Source organism: Camelus bactrianus, chromosome 3 (assembly GCF_048773025.1).
Source record: "Camelus bactrianus isolate YW-2024 breed Bactrian camel chromosome 3, ASM4877302v1, whole genome shotgun sequence".
Classification (NCBI taxonomy): domain Eukaryota; kingdom Metazoa; phylum Chordata; class Mammalia; order Artiodactyla; family Camelidae; genus Camelus; species Camelus bactrianus.
Window position 1 is genome coordinate 137394388 of NC_133541.1, and position 17685 is coordinate 137412072.

At 42.2% G+C, this 17685-nt stretch overlaps 1 long non-coding RNA gene across 5 annotated transcripts in view; it reads left to right on the plus strand.

The window, feature by feature from the left end:
• The window catches only part of LOC141577157 (uncharacterized), an 89129-nt gene extending 79869 nt beyond the window's left edge, over window positions 1–9260 (plus strand). For all 5 annotated transcript variants that reach the window (XR_012505814.1, XR_012505811.1, XR_012505810.1 and 2 more), the window contains one exon: window positions 7329–9260. This is a non-coding gene — a long non-coding RNA (uncharacterized LOC141577157). The remainder of the gene's footprint in view (window positions 1–7328) is intronic.
• The last annotated feature ends 8425 nt before the right edge of the window (window positions 9261–17685 follow it).

Consider the following 17685-nt stretch of genomic DNA (forward strand, 5'->3'; position numbering starts at 1 on the left):
GACTGCTCTAGGAGAACATTGCTGAGATGCATGTCAGATGTTTTGCCTACGTTTTCTTCTAAGAGGTTTGTAGTGTCTTGTCTACATGTTTAAGTCTTTAAGCCATTTTGAATTTATTTTTGTGTGTGCTGTGAGGGAGTAGTCTAACTTCATTGATTTACATGCAGCTGTCCAGTTTTCCCTACACCATTTTCTGAAGAGGCTGTCTTTACTCCATTGTATGTTCTCACCTCCTTTGTCAAAGATTCAATGACCAAAAGTTTTTGGGACTATTCTTGATAATTTTTTTACCCATTCATTGATGGATGGACATTGTTTGTAACTTTTGGCTACTCTGAATGATACTGCTATGAATATTGATGTGCAAATTTTTGTGAGAATATGTTTTCATTCTGTTGGCTGTACAGTTGGCCCTCCATATCTGTAGTTTCCACTTCATGGATCCAGATGGCTGGTTGTAAAGGGACTCGAACATCCTTGGATTATGGAATCCAGGGTGGTGGGTTCCTGAAACCAATCCCCCGAGGATACTGAGGGATGACCCTATATGTAGGAGTAGAATTGCTGAGCCATATGATAACACTAAACTTTTGAGGAAACACCAGACTTTTCCAAAGAAGCTGCACCATTGCCCATTTCCAATGGCTGCATATTGAGGGTTCCCATTCCTCTGCCTCCTGACCGACAATTGTTATTGTCCGTGTTTTGATTATAACCATCCTAGTGGGTGTAAAATGAGATCTCATTTTGATTTTGATTTGACTAGTGATGCTGAGCATCTTTTCATATGCTTATTGGCCATTTGTGTATCTATTTAATTCCTTGGTAAATTTAAAAATTGGGTCGATTTTCTTTGTATTGGTCAGTTGTAAACATTTTTTTTATATCCTGGATACTAGTCTCTTATTAGATATATGCTTTGCAAATTTTTTCTACTATTCTGCAGATTGTCATTCCACTTGACTTTTTTTAAATATTAAGACAATTCCTTTATAGGGGAGGTAATTAGATTTATTCATTTATTTTATTTATTTATTTATTTTTTGCCAAGCATGCACTCTATCACTTGAGCTACCCACTTCCCCTTTCATTTCATTTTCTTGATGATGTCTTTTGTAACAAGTGGTTTTAATTTTGATGAAGTCCAGTTTATCTGGTTTTTTTTTTTTTATCACTTCTGCTCTTGGTATTGTATCTAGGAAACCATAACCTATCCTAGGACCACAAAGATTTATACTATGTCTTCTTTTAGAAAGTTTATAGGTTTAGATTTTACGTTTCTGTCTGTGATCCATTTTCAATTAATTTTTATTTGTTATATACAATAGGGGGTTTCAGATTCTAAATTCATTCTTTTGCCTGCAGATACCCAGCCTTCCCTGCACCATTCGTTGAATAGACTATTCTTTCAATGCAGTGTTGTTGGCACACTTGTTGAAAACTGATTGTAAATATAAGTTTCCCCCCTGGAATTTTTACTGTGTCTCATAGATTTATGTACCCAAACTTATGACACTACCATAATGACTTCAGTACTATAGATTTGTAGTAACATTTAAAGTGAGTCCTCCCACTTTGCTCTGCTTCTTCAAGATAGCTTTGGCTGTCCTGGGCCCCTTGCACTTCCATATGAATTTTGGGATCAGTTTTTCAATTTTTGCAAAGAAGTCAGCTGGAATTTTGATAGCGATTCCACTGAATTTGTAGATCACTTTGGGGAGTCTTAACATTTTTAACAATATTGTCTACTATTCCATGAACATGGGATGTCTTCCGTATATGTAGATCTTCTAAAATTTTTTCAGTGATACTTCAAATTGTTCAATGTACAAATCTTGTAAATTTTTGTTAAATGTATCTCCCATTTTATTTTTAATGCTGTTGTAAATGGAAAGGCTGAGCTTCTTAAGGGTGGGACTATATATCAATTTGTTTATTTCTAGGATTCCTACACATCAAATACACTAGGTTTATATTTGCTTCATAAATCTATCCACAATTCTTCCCTCCCCTGTGTTTTAAAAAACCAAGACCCAGGTTAAACTACCTGAACACCTATGTGGAAGTGAGAAATGAGACCCCTGGGTGGGGCTTTGTGCAGATGATACTGAGAACTTATTTAGGATGGCTTCATCTTAATTTCTTTTAAACAATCCTTTCAGTGTATATAGTCAGATACATTAAGAACATGCCCTTTTGATGTACAGAGGAGCTAAGACTATCATTTTCAAATAATTTCTAGTGAGAATGTTGTACTTGAAACCTAATTTGTATCTATCTTTGAAGATTTACGTTTCAGGAGCTTTGACTAAAGAACACCTGTCTTTATTCAATAACGACAACTAAATGCTCAAACAACATGTAAGAGTTTGAGCTGTAACTGGAGGCAGCGCTTACCTCTCCCAATACACTTGTGCTGATCTGCTCAAAAGGGTTCGTCCAACTGTTTGTCAGTAGTCTGTTGGACAAAGCCATAAATCATTGATTTAAGGTTGCTGGAATGCAACATATTCTTATTAATACTAAGTAAGCCCATATTGAGTGCTTACTGTATGTTGGGAATTGTCCCTCAGACTCACATGAGTTTTATTTCTCTGAAAACCTTACATATTTCCTTGTTATTCCCACTTTACAGATAAGGAGACTGAGGATTAAGTCTTCTCTCTTTTTGGGGGAGCTCATTATCAATGACTGGAAGTTGTAAGGAAAAAGATATTGATTCATCCTGAGAAAATATTTTTCTGAGAGTCAGCATTTTAGAGGGTGACCACTGAAGAGGGTGATCATTGTTAGAGTGAGACGAGCCCCGTGTTGTACAGAGACAGCATCCCAGTCCTGGACATGGCACTGTGCTGCTTGGTGGGTGAGGCGGCGTGGCCGCGCAGGGAACGAGGATGCCGGGCCGTTGGGCTGTGCTCAGGCCTGGTGAGGCTTTCTCTGAAGAGCAGTGGACCATCATTGACAGATTTTAATTAGGGGAGTGGGGTGCTCTCGTAGATCACTTTTGTGTTTGTAGAATGCTTGCAAACATTCAGTAGGCTCGGCAGAAAGTGATGTGACGAATCAGAGTAGGGTGGCTGCGAGGTGTAGCAGTGTTCAATTTTCAAGTGGTTTTCAGTCCCATGTTTGTGGCTCAGTAGACGTGTCACTTTGGATGATGCACTCAAGGAAGTGAAACAATTTATTTAATCAATTGAAGCAGTGATGTACCCAATTCCCAGGACTGTTGTGGAGATCCAGTGAGATAACATTCGCACAGTGTGCAGCGTGGTCCCCAGCCCAAAGTCAGTGCTGAGGGAGTGCCTGTGAATACCTGGTAGGTCAGGTGTCGGTGGTGGGTCTCGGTGACTGAGGAAATCTGAGCCCTGAAGGAGGGGTCCAGTCACATCTGTGAGTGATGGGCCTGAGCTGGGAGGGGCAGAGAGACCTTCCCTCCCAACCAGGGGCCCTGGGCAGGACCGCTATGGGAGGAGCACCGTGAAGTCAGCTCTTTTCAGGTGGAGTTGGAGTTGCTCTTGAGACATCTAAGTGCAGTGTCACGAGCTCACAGAGGAGGTCTGGGCCCGGGCTGTGCATTTTCCTATAATCTCAATCCCTGAGGACGCCGAGGTATTGATCGCTGAACGTGAAGTATTCTTTACAGGACAAGTGAATAGTAGTATCATCTCTGTCATCAAAGCTCACGTCTCTTTATTCATAATCCACTTTGTTAATTGGATACTTACAGGGCGGTTCTTCACCGCCCTCCCCTAGGCTCAGGCTCCACAGTAAAGAGCTGGTGAGCCTCCCTCTTTTCCAGAAGTAGACACATTTAGCTGGTAGCCTTCTATACCTCGCCAGACTTAGAATTTTAATTTGTTGTTTTAATTCTATTATCTGTTGGTCATCTCCTGACAGGAGAGACGTTTTACCTCATGGTCATGTTTCAATTAGCTGTTACTGAGAATTGCTGATCTGATCCATAGTGTATGTATTATATTAACTTTGTAGAGTACTTATCATTTTTCTTTCTTTGCCCTTAAATTTTGTTTGCCCCTTCAAGTTTCTATCCTATTTCGGGCCTTATTTTTTTTAATTAAAAAATGTGTGTTAGTAGTTAAGAAAACAAAAGCAAAGAAACAATGCACATGATACCTAAGTTTAGAAAATATCTATTGTGTTTTCTGTCTCGGCAATGGAGTGTTCTAGAAACTCGTGAAAACGTTCATTACACAAGTTCCTTAAAATGCTGATTAAGAAATAAATCCTTCCTTCCTCATCTTTCAAGCTGCACAGCTAATTTTCAAGAAAGTGAGGGGAAATCCTCAGAATCCAAGTCATATCAGAAAGCAGGGATTCTGGGAGGTACGTGAGACTTAGAATCCCTGGGGTGCCGGTTGGCTCCTGAACTGAGTGTTAGTTGCCCTGGCAGGAGGGCGGGAGGTGAGCCCCGGGCCTCTCACACTGGGAGTTGGATGGCTCATCCTATGTAAGGCCAAGCACATCCTGAGAATCCTGTTTAATAAAGGGTGAATTAGAAAGAAAGAAAAATATCATTCCTCAAGGCAAGAAATTAAGGAAAGTCAATTTTTGGGGATGCAGGGAAAAATAACAAATCCAAAGTAAGGATTTAGTTTAAAGCTGTTCTGGCATGAGAGTGACCACAATCTCCTGGCAGAAAATCACAGCTCCTCCCGGAATGAGAAGTTGTGTTTTGAATGAAACAGTGAACAGCCATTCCTAAAAAGGCCTCCTGAGTCTTCTGGATCAAGATACTAGACCCAAACAGCTCTCTTCCAAGGTCTCATTTAAATAACCAGAAAGGTTTTAAAGGAAAGAAGCCATAATCATAGTTCTATTTATTGACATTAGTATATGCTAGGAATTCAGAGGTGACTATGGAGTTGTCTCCTCTTTTATGGACCTTACTTTCTGTTTGACATAGTTGGGGAGCTGGGTGGAGGGAGGTTTTAGTCTGTTGCAATTAGCTAGGAAAGGAAATTAAGAAAGCAGTGAAGGGTGGGTGAACTTTTTAGCTGAGGACAGTCCTGTTCATTTGGCTTTTAATTGCAGGCTCGATGAGTTTTCACTGGAGGGAATTGATCTTACAGAAAATGGACTTAACTCAGGCCTCTTCAGAATGGACAAATGAACCTGGAGAAAGACAGTCAAATCTGTGCAGACATTGAAGTTCACGTGAACGTGCTGTATCCCTGAGCCAAAGATAGGACAAGAAGGCAGCACTTCTTGAGGACAGAGGGGTGGTTTTTAAGGTTCTCCAAGAATGAATCCCAGGGAACCGGGATGGCCAGTTGTCAAACTGTGACTTTGCTTTTTGGACGGTGTGCCCACCAAAGGTATTTTCCATTTATTAGTTTTCATTTCTCTTAAATACATCTCAGGTGATGAGGACGTGGGCACAAGCATTGGACGCCATGTCGAGGAGACTTTGGATACCTGCCTAGAAGCGCGGGCACAGCTGCGGCTGCGTCATACATCTTGCCGCCCACCCCGTTGCCCGGCTCCGTGATCACGGCAGGGTGGTTCCTTGATGACCTGTCCATCTCCTTTGTGACATTGTAACCCACCAAAAACCGGAGCGTATTAGCTTGGCTTTGTTCTTTTCCATCCTTCTCTTTGAATGGACTGATAGTGGACCCAGTTATGTTAGCAGATGTTTTACAAGTAGGGCTCTCAGTACAAACCTTGTAATCCCCGCTGTGTGATCTAGAGAAGAAAGTTACATTCTTTCCAAATTGTTTTGATGCACTTATGTGGGAAAATGGTGTACGTTTGAATATGTATTTCCTCTCTGAATCATCATGGCTAGAGATGAATGTGGGCAGACATGGAATGTGTTTTCTGTATTTGAACTGTATGGTCCCCTAAATTCTCCCCAGCTTTTTAAAGTCATCACTGGAGTGTTACCTCCAGAGTGTCCCAAAGCATCCACCACTGCCTGTTCTTCAGACACTGTGAGTTTCCAAGTTGGAGAAGGCTGCTAGCTGGTGAGGCATTCTCTGGCACATCTCTGGCTGGCTGATGTGGGCTTAGCACCCAAGACTTGGCAGACAGTAACTAACCACGATCACTTCCATTTCTGGGACACTCATGAAGGATTTTATACGTATGCTAGTGGCATACGTTATTTCAATTAGTTTTCCCAACAATCATAATTAGATTTTTTCACCTCTATTAATAAGTAAACTGTCAAAGCGAGTGACGTGCAGACTTTGGACTGGAACACGGGTCTTTCTGATCCCAGTCTCTGTTCCCTCCCCGACCTATCCTTCCAGATGGCCAGGAGACTCTTCCTCAGTCTTGAGTTTCCTGCTGATATTACCACTCTCTTTGTTTCTAGGAGAGGAAAAGAAGTCTAAACTTACTTTCCAGTTGAAAATGGAATGGAGAGTTAACGTTGGAAGCCGGGAGAGTCTGTCCTGTGATGAAGCGGCCTCCTAGCCACTTCCACTGGGACGTCACGTCACTGTCTGGGCCCCTTGCTCAGCCTGTGCACAGGTGACAGCGCAGATGTGCCGAGCAGTCCTCCCGGACAGGGCAGTGGGTTGGAAAGGAGTTTGGGGATTTGGTTTCATTTCATAGGTTTCTGAGGGCCTTGGCCTGGCACTTCGAGTGGGACCATTCCCTGTCCCACATACTCGTGCTCTGGGCCCGTGCAGGCCTGATGTGGCCTCAGCCTGAGGCTCAGGGCCCGTGGTGAAGTGGAGAATTTTAGTCCAGGGTCTGTGGAGGCTCTGACAATTCTGGGTCGTGGGACATTGTCCAGGATGATAATAATTCTTCCCCGAGTTTCAGATTTCCTTGCCTGTGAGACGGGGTAGTAATAGTTTCTGAGATGATTGTAATGATTCAGTAAGGGGCGCAGCGTGTGCTGGCAGGTAGCTGGTGCTTAAGGAGCAGAAGTCGCAGTCACTCTGTCAGCCTCTCACTGTGTGCTCTGTGCTTTGAGAAGATGTGTATTTGGTGAAAGTCCTGCCCAAATACTAGGGTCTAGATGAAACGTTGTTCCTTTACTTTCCCTTTCTTTTGCTCCTTCCTTTCTCTGCGTCTGATGTGTAGGGAGCAGATTCCTCTGTTTCAGGGAATACAGGCCTTTCTAGGAAAAGGACAGGATGAACGTGGATAGGTGGGGCCGGAGGGGGTCTGGAGCATCTGCACAGTGCTGCTTCCCTGCATTTCTGCATCCGGTCCCATCAGTGCACGAAGTCAGCCTTCCTCTTCCTTCCTGTGTCATCAGGTCTCTGTTTTATGGGAAAACATTTTTTACGTGTCTTTTTTCACTTACATGTTTCGTTCAGATGCTTGTTGCTTTTTTCCCTGTGCTTCAGCGTTCCTAGGAGAGAATTCAGCAGTGCAGCATCCTCTCCGAGCTCTATGAGTTGATCGGCTTCCACTGCAAGTCCGTCTTCTTCAAGTGGGTGGCCCCCGTGCAGCGCGTGGCCCCCGGCATCCCGGAGCCTGGCGGGAAGGCCTGCTACCGACTCCTTCTGCAGACGCTTCCTGGCTACAGTCTGTCACTGATTCTGCAGGACTTCAACAAAGGTTTTGGGACTAAAACATTGCTTCAGTCCGATTAACCATGCCTTGTTTGGGCCCTGCTCTCCTGTCTCAACAGGGTGAATTGTGATTCGTGTAGAGCAGGACACAGCAGACTTTTTTCTGTCAAGGGCTTGGGAGTCAATATTTCAGGATCTGCAAACCTCCTGATCTCTGGTGCAGCTGCTCAGCTCTGCTGTTCAGACGCCAGAGCAGCCGGAGAGTCCACACACCCACAGAGCTTTATTCACAGCAGTGGCTGGGGCTGGATTGGGTGTATGAACAGCAGTTTGTCCCCACAGCCTCCTCACTATTGACGCCTGTACCTGAGCGTGCATTTGCGACAATGGGTGAACCTACACTGACACGTCATCATCACCAAGAGCCCATACTTGACACTAGGATTTACACTTGGTGGTGTGCACTCTGTGGGTTTGGACAGATGTACAATGACACGTTTCTACCATCACAGCATCATACAGAGTAGTCTGTCTTAGTGACCCTAAAAATGCTCCTTGCTGCACCTCATTCATTACTCCTTCCCCTCTAGCCTCTGACAGTAACTGATCTTTTAGTCTCTGTGGTTTTGCCTTTCCCAGAACACCATACAGTTGGAATCAGACAGTTGCAGAATCTTCCCAGATTGGCTTCTTTCACTTAGTAATATGCATTTAAGGTTCCTCCATGTCTTTCCATGCCTTGATAACTCATTTTATTTTAACACCATAAATAGTCCATTTTCTGCCTGGACCACAGTTTATTTATCCATTCACCTACTGAAGAACAGCTTAGTTGTTTCTGAGTTCTGGTGATTATGAATAAAGCTGCTATTAACATCTGTATGCAGATTTGTGTGTGGACGTAATTTTCCATTTTGTTCAGTAAACACCAAGGAGCACAGTTGCCAGATCATATGGTAGGAGTACGTTTAGTTTTGTAAAAAATTGCCAGACCGTCTTCCAAAGTATCTGGGCCATTTTTCATTCCCACCAGCAATGCAAGAAAATTCCTGACGCTCCACATCCTCACCAGCATTTGGTGCTGTCAGTGTTCTGAGTTTTGGCAGTTCTGACTGGTGTGCAGTGATAACTCACTGTTTCAGTCTGCAGCCCCTTGATGACAGATGCTGTGGAGCATGTTTCCATAGATTTCTTTGGCATCTAGTTTCCATGTTGAGGTGTGTGTTGAGGCATTTTGCTCATTTTTTAAGCAGGTTATTCATTCTTCTTGTTGAGTTTAAAGAGATTTTGGTGTATTCTGGATATCAGCCCTTTATCAATGTGTCCCTGCCCTTCACCTGCAGCACCGGAGTTGTCCTTTGGGTCTCAGTGGAGTGTCAGCTCTTCAAAGAGGTTCCCTGTCTTCCCTCACCTAAATACTGTCCTTGAACTTTTCACTTTCATTGACTCACTTTGTTCTTTTTAAATAGCATTTCCCATAATTTGTAAGTACATTAAAAAAAAAGGCAATGATTGAACACTGCCTCCCCCACCAGGCTGTGTGCCCTGTGAGAGCAGAGACCCTGTCCCCACTCACCATGTCCCATGACAGCACATGTCACATGTCCATGTAAATGTGTGTAACGTGGGGCCAAACCTGATGAGCAGCTATGACGACATGTGTTGGCTACCATTCATTGAATAGAGTTTGTTTCTTGATCTTAATTTTAAATCACATGAATGAAACATGTTTCTTTTGAAAAATAAAACAACAAAGCACACCTCCATGTGATTGGTACTTTCTACTTAGCCTTCTGACCCAGGAGGGGACGTTCACCATCATTTTGTGGAGGAGGTTGGGGAGGTAAAGTAGGAGAGTGAGATCAAATAAAGTAAAAATGATAACAATCAGCTGGCTTTATTTTCACTAAGACAAATGTTACTTTAAACCATACCTCAGCTGTTGTTCTGTTGTTTTAAACACTTCTCATAGAATTAAATGGAAGCCCACTAAACCCTGAAAGGGAAATTATGTGCTCAGGTCCTGAAAAGTGTTTATGTCTATTTCTTGAAATGCACATTTTCCCTGCTGGTTACAGAATGTCATGGCGGGAACACAGCCGTGAGCTGTGTGTGTCTGCCAGCTTCACGGGCTGCTCACTGTCATTTTCATTTTCTTGTGTTGCAGTGTATGAAGGTTTTCCATCAGACTGTTTGCTCAGCCCCTTCCTGAATGAGGGATTGAATTTTCCACAGGAAATCTTATGGAAGAGAGTGACAAGGCACATGGGTTTCCCAAAAAGCAATAGTTGTTGTAATAAACTCTCACATTGGTGAACTTTTTGAATACAAGCGAGTTGAAAATTTTATCACTAGGTCATATGCCACAAATCTGTCTTAAGAATAAAAAGATTCAGATTTTATAGAAGAAGCAGTTTGAATCAAGTATAAATTACAATTTGTACACTAGTTGGTGTTAGAACATGTACTCACTCTTACCATAATTGCCTGTGGTAGGAACTGAATCATTATTTATTTATTTAAAAAAAATCCTCAAGGTTCTACTTGCCTCATTCTTGATGCGGCAGTGCTGAGGTTAGTTAAGTTGGGACATTTAGAATTCTTGGCTAGGTTTTCAGGACATTGATTTCAGCCTCTTTATCTTTTTTAGAATCTCTTCTTTGTGTCGGTCTTTGGTCATTTGACAATGTGGAAATACTGCACAGATCAGTCTTTCCCTTTTTCCTGTCTTTATGGGAAAAGATTTCTGTAAGACACACTACTAGGACATTAAGCATTTTGTGTGGGGTAAGTTTGGTCGGCTCAAAGGATTTCAATTAATACGTATTAATACTTGCTATTCAGCTAATGATAAGAAAATTATAAAATAACTTAATTATACATCAATAAATATAGTACAATAAGCCCATCACCCAGATTAAGGAATTCACAAACATTTCCATATTTCCTTTATTCAGACCTTTGTTCTTTTACTTGTCCTTTGTTGAAGTATTTGACAGCAAATTCAAGAAAACATGTCATTTTACCCTATGTCCTCAAGTAGGCATGTCTGAAAAATGAGGGCCATTTCTTTGATCAGGTTTTTCCATTTGACTTATGTGCTCGTTAAGTACCAGCTGTATCAGGCATCTCACTAGGCATTAGGAATCCTTGGGGCAATGAGACAGTCCTGGCTCCCAAGGAAGTTAAGGGCTGATGGAAGAAACCAACACAGGAGCTTGGGTGCCTCACCTAAGGTCCCTGCGGGATGACACCAATTGGAAAAAATTTGTGCACAATACAGTGGGATTCACAGAAGGGACTGGTCAGACTAGTAGGGCAGGCCGTGAGAGAGGCGGTCAGCAGGGCTACAAGAGGAGGAATCATTTGATCAGAATCTGAAATCTTTTCTGCCAACCTTCCTACCAAGCCCTAGGGCCCATCACACACAACCCTGTGCTGTAACTGTTTTTGATTCCTGTTACCACGTCTCCTTCAGGAAGGATTTTAAGGTGGAAAATATTTAAAATCAGTAATTGTTGCCAGAAGGGACATAGAACAAAGAACATGGAAACAACACAAATGTCCATCAGCACATGACTGGATAAAGACAAGGTGATACATATCTACAATGGAATACTACTCAGCCATAACAGATGCAATTTGCAGCAACATGGATGGACCTGAAGACTGTCATTCTAAGTGAAGTGGGGTGAAAAGAGAAAGAAAAATGCCATAAGACTTCATTTATGAGGAATCTAAAATTAATAGCAATAATAATAAGACCACAAATGAACTAATTGTTATTTTGATTTCTTGAATATGCTTAAGCACATATGACTGTCCTTTGTGATTGGATTACCATATTCTGTTTATTATTCTTTTGTAGTTGGCTTTATTCCTCTGGTAACTATGTAAGTTTAAAAATCTGAAACTCTAATCTGTTCTTAGAAACAATAATTAGTACATATATGTAACTAAAAAAATGCAGTATACTCTATACATGTATTTACATGCAATGTGTATGTGGAGTTGAACTGTAATAATTATACCTAATAATACTGAAAAAGGAAAAAAATAAAATAATATATAAAAAAACTAATCACCCCTCTTTAAATATTAAAACATTCAGTTCTGAGATTCTGTGAAAGACAGCATTGAAGTAGGTTTTTAAGATTTTCTCCTTGCTCCTCGGTGAGCAGCCTGGGCTGCAGAGCTTGGCCGCCACAGGCACCCAGGACTTGCCGGCTTGCTCCTCACTTGTTGGGAGGAAGATTAGATGATTCAGGAATATTTATGCTCTTAGAAGTTGCTGAAAACCCCACAGAGCTTCTGTTTACATGGAGTGTATCTGTCAATATACCCCATTTTAGAAATTTGAACAGAAAATTTAAACCCAAGAACTGACAAGCACACGCTGCCCCAGCACGTGGTCAAAGCAGTGCTGTCACGGTGGCGTGTGTTGGTTCTAGAAAAAATGCACCATACACTCAAGAATGAGGGTGAACCCACAGATCTCATCTCAGCAATGCTATGAAGAGGTGGGACCCAAAGCCCCTAAAACAGTGCTGAAGTCCCCAGATGTCCCAGAACACACAGAGCCATGGGACCAAGAATCCAGTGTCTCATGGATCATCAGCCGTGGAGACCGCGTCCTGGGTCAGGAGAAGCAAAAGTAGGGATACCAGGCACACAGTCCTATTACAGCAAAGCTTTAAAGGTGTTGAATTGACTAAAAGAGTGGCAAAGATTTGCATTTAGAATACTACATTTCCTCTCCTGGAGACGTTAGAATGATAACACTGATTAACAGAGGATGATTGTAATGGATTAACTATGATACTGATGACATGAGCTGCTCACACTAACCCTGCACTCAATGTAGACTAAGCCTTTTATGTACACACTTCATTAGGTCTCCACATCCCTGCAAGGTGGCATTAAGCACTCATACAACCATGAAATCAGTGACTATAAAACAGTCACAAGGCTTTCTCTGCAGCATGAGGTAGCAAAACCAGCAAGGATTTTCAATGACAAAATCCAAAATCATATATATTTGGGAAAGAAAGCAAACAAAACACAGAAGGACAATAAAACAAAAGAGCAGATGGAATGGAAACTTTTATTGAAGAAAGCAATGATTGATTCAATTACAACAGGTAATGTCCCTGGTATAATTGAACCATCAATCCAAATTTTTGGAATAGTGAGTTGTGAAATTACTGTCTCATTTAATATTGGAATTCCTAGTTGGACCAATTTGATATACATCACTGGTGTGATGTTATCTATTTAGGTAAATAACAATATTCATATTTTTTAAGGTAACAGGAATCATAACACAGGACTCCAGATTTAGAGAGAGAATTCAAACAACTACTATCATACTCCATCCAGTAAGGACAAGTGTCCCTGCGTCACCAAAACAATGAGAATTTGCACACAGAAAACACATTTCTCAAGTTGTGACAAATACAAGACCGTGAACCATGAATTACGAGAAGAAGCAACTGTTTAAATGCCATGGGCAAAATTTTTTATCATCTTGAAAACATCACTGATGCACTAAGTAAGAAAAAAAATTGTTTTACTAGCAAATCTAACTGACACAGGGGATTTTCCAAGTGAGAAGGTAATTCCAAAAATTGCAGTAAAATGAGTTAAGATGATCTGTGCAGTGACGGAGCTGATATTAGACTGACCAGCATCACGATTTCCGGTTTTACACTTGCTCTCTTCTTGTCACCTCTGACACAAGAATGCATCATATGATTTTTTTCTTTAGGGAAAAAAAGATAAATAAAAACTAACTAGAAGATGTGGTATGGAAAGCAGTAATGAAGTTGTCTAACCTAATAATGCAGCCAGTGTAATGTAGCACTTATTCGGGCACTAGAATTTTTTAAATCATGATTTATTTTATATCCTATTTCTATCCTAAAGGAGGCACTTAAAGTTTTCTACTTTATTCAACATATCTTGTGGGGGTTGTGATATACACTGGTATGGCAGTTTTCAGAGATTCAAAATCGCCTCTGTGGTTGTGGTCAGGAAAGGCAAGGCTCCCTCAGAGCTGAGACGGAGAAGGAATCCCCGGAGTCAGCCCCCGGGCAGCTTCCAAACCGCATCTGCTTGCACTTGGCACAGGACACCATCAGCAAGTGTAACTCTGACAAGGAGATTTCCCCGGGGACCTGGGAGGTGCTCTAACATTCTGAAGCCACTTGTTTCCCATTTAGGTAAGGCTTGGAAAAACAGTTTATTAGAAGTGACTCCCTTTGTATGTGCCTTTTGTCCTGAGAGGTCACTAATTAGCAAAAATATAAAATACCCCATAATATAAGAATTTAGGTACCCCATTTTTCCATCTACCTGTCTATTTGTTTATCATATTTATACTTAGGTTACACTTTCCATGATGTTCAATTCCGGGCACCAAAAAAGAAAGGTTGCAAAATATTTTTTATAAAAAGCGGGAATGGGTCTAAGGTTTAAAAACCACTACTGCTAACAATAAAAGCCAGATAATATTTTTAACCTCAATTGCATCAGACCTTCCCGAATTCCTCCCTTAAGTTCACTGTTAAAACAATAATGGAATCTCTGTCCTTCCAAGACTCGGGCCTGATCGCCACCCATCCAGATATCTTTCTGTGGGTCCCTACTTGTCCTCGAGGCCCCCAAACACAACTTACGGGTTGAAATTTCTTCAGTGTTCCTACTGTAGGGGAAACCTGGAAGTCCCAGGCACTGTCCAGGAGTCACACCTACCTGCAAAAATCAAAGTCATGTGACTGAAATGGGACAACCCAGGTTGTGTGGTAGGGCTGAAAGCTTACCAAAAACAGGTTTGGGGGCCTTACCCAAGCCCTCCAGCTCCTAACATGAAGAAGTACAGGGAGGCCAAATTAACCACGAGACTGTGTGGCTTAATTACCCCATGAATAAAGGATTTGTGCCAGTGCCACCTTTAGACAGGGAACCCCAGAACCCAGACTTGGAAGCACCCTGTCCCCTACCCTCTGAACAAATATTCTCTCAAGACACATAGTGAGAGATGGGAGCCCCGGTGAGCTCTGGAATAAGATGCGACCTGAAAGACTGCTGGTAACAAATGGTGTGCAGCTCGGGCAACCCCCAGGACCACCAGCCATTCTGGTACCACTGATGCCCACACTTCCATCCACAACAGTTTCTTCAGGACACTTATGCACATATAACCATCACACAAAAATGATTGCTTAGACATATTTTAAGAGAAATAACATTATGAGAATGCCAAATTCATGACATGTCAGAGTCAAGACCCCAGAGTATTTACTGGATGAGATCTCACGTGTGCCCCGCAGTGAGCTTTAAACCCTTAGGACACAGTCATGGAACAGTAGGCATTTTCTTTCTTTCCTCCAAGTTGGCTTTACTGGAGAACTCCGTAGACACAGGAAGACTCTGTTTCCCACCTCTACTACTTACACAAAGGGCTCATCACGTGGTGAGGGATCAGCGCTTGTGCGACCGGCTCCAATGTGAGCACTCCAGTGCCCAGCTCCTCCAGGAGCAGAGCTCCCCCCACAGGAGCAGAGACCCCCCCAGGAGCAGAGCACCCCCCACGGGCACTGCAGTGCCTGCAAGAATCAGGAGTCTGATGAGTGAGCCTGGGGCGGGCAAGTCAGGAAGCAAGCACCGCTCCCTCAAGCTCTGCAGGTGATCTCTGTGTCATCTTGAATAAATACAGTCAGCATTAAGATGTTTGACAAGAGGGTAAAAGGTAAGGCCTCTCCAAATCTCCTCGCATTCCTTTAGTTGGAGACCTGGTAGAACACATGGCGACGAGAGAAGCTGGCTTTTCATGCCCACGTTGGCCTCAGGGCTACAGGGGAGGCCACGGTGCTGCCTCCGCCCCACTTCCTGCCTTCGTCCTGCAGACCTCACAGGGGCCGCTGACTCGTTTCTCTGACTTTCTCTCCTTGGTTGTGCTACACTTCCAGCTTTTAAAAGCTCACAAAATCCTCACTGGAAAATCTTTAACAATGAACCCAAGTCAAATGAAATCAACCAAAAAGACACACTGCCTTCTTCATTACTTTATATTTTAGGATGAAATTCTTGAAGACGACTCCCTGAACTGAAGGGGTAGATGGAGGAGAAAAGAAAACAAGACAAGCATTTTTGGGCCCATAAAAAATGAGAGGTAACCAGATGGTGTCTAGTCTTCATTGCAACTCTCTGCCTGCCCCAATTTCACATGCCCCTCCCAACTGAACCCATCAGAACTCGACTGAAGGAGACGGCTGTGCAAATTTATTGGAAACCAAATAAATCACTATGGAAACAGTCTCCCAAACCCAGTGAGAACACTGTAAGCTGACCAGTGCCAGGATCTGAATACGTGCAGATCAAAATTCCGACCCCCTCCCTGGTAGGTGTACTTACAGTGGGGGTTGTCGCCGTGCAGTTTGTCTGCATCCAACATATAAAAATGAAAGGGACTCCAGTTTTCAACATCACAGTCCCTCTGAAACAACTGGTGGTCAATTAGCGTTTGTCTCCAGCAAAACTCGATTTTCTCCCCTGCACGTGGAGGTGAACACACAGAAGAGACTGATGATCCCCGCTGCGAGTGTAGCTAAGTGTGTCTAAGCAAGCTGGCTCCATCAGCATCCTGATGAGCAGGGGAGTGTGTGAGCCGCGGGGCTCTGCAGACTAATGGCCAGGCAAGGAGGGCGCTTTCTTACATTGGGGAGAAAAAGGCTGGAGCAGCACTCGCTGGAAATAAATTCTAATTAAACCTTCAGGTGCGGTTCCTGCAGCAGAACCCACGCCAATAGATGAGGCTCCCTCCGTGCTGTCCAGTCATGTGAACCAGGCTCATTAATATACATGTGTGTTTGGTTTAGCAAGTGAATCATGTCTGTTTTCTGGAAATTACATGAGGGTAGAAAACCTTCCAAACATGTTCATTTATTTGCTGTGGACTTTGTTTAATCCTCTTAAGAGCATTTAGAATGACAAACTTCTTAAATTAGCATGTTTGCCTGAGTGACCTTTCCAGGCACATGGGCCGAAACCTAGGACAGCCCAGAAGCAAATTCAAAACCGTTCCAGCTGCACAGCACTGCAGAATGTGTCCAGTTTGAGAATAAGGATTTTTTCTCCACACACTTTTCCTCCTCTGCCCAAATTAATCAGCCTCTGCTGCTCTTGTGTAATGAGTATTGTATGACTCATCTTCTCTGCCTGTAAAATGGAAATGGGAAATACTTCTGCCCAATAAAATGACATAGAACTAAGCCCCAAAATTATATATATTTAAAAAAAACAGGGCTTTACGCTGTCCAGGGATATGAATCATTTATTTAATATATCAATTGTTACTAGAATAATCTTTTTAAAATGTAACCCCTCCTCAGAAAACTTCAACTACTATTCGATAAAAATATCACAGAAAATTTCTGAAAAGAATTTAAAGGAAAATTATTTTTAACTGAATCATGTTCTAGGCACACTGAATAAATTCTTTTTAGAGAACTACTTGTTTTTAATAAATGACCTATAAAAATACACCCAGCATTAACCAGTAAATCTTCATTCCTTATTTTAAAATTCTTAAGGCATGCTATATTTCTTAAATCAAATGAGGAGATATTTGCAAGCCAATGGACAACGGAATTACCTAAGAAGACATTATAAAGCAGCAAGAGCAACTAGCACTTTGCCAAGCATTCTGCCTAAGAGTCACTCGTACCATCTTATTTTGACCTGACTGCTTAGAGGTGAGCTCCATCAGCCCATTTAACACATGAAGAAACTGAGGCTATGTGTGGTCATGTTTCCAGTACTTGGTGGAGCCAGGATCCAAACCCGGATCTTTGTCTATAGAGCCTGTGCCTTTACCAGATCACACTAAATTTCTCACTCTTCAAATGCACTCAGTCCCCGAGGTAACACACCTTCCTTGCATTTCTAGGAGTTTTAGGAATTACTGAATTACAAGGACTAATCAGACATTTGTGTGAGCTAATTTTATATTTTCTGATTTTCCTGAATCAGTTCAGGCTGAATTCATTCTACTTACGAGAAGTCCTGAGGCAGAGGAGAGAGGGGAATATAAGCCAGACATAAACAATTTCAAGAGATCCACTTCATCAAGGAAGCAAAGTATTAAGTAAGCCATTCTGCAACATGCTTGTCAATAAACCTTGGTGTC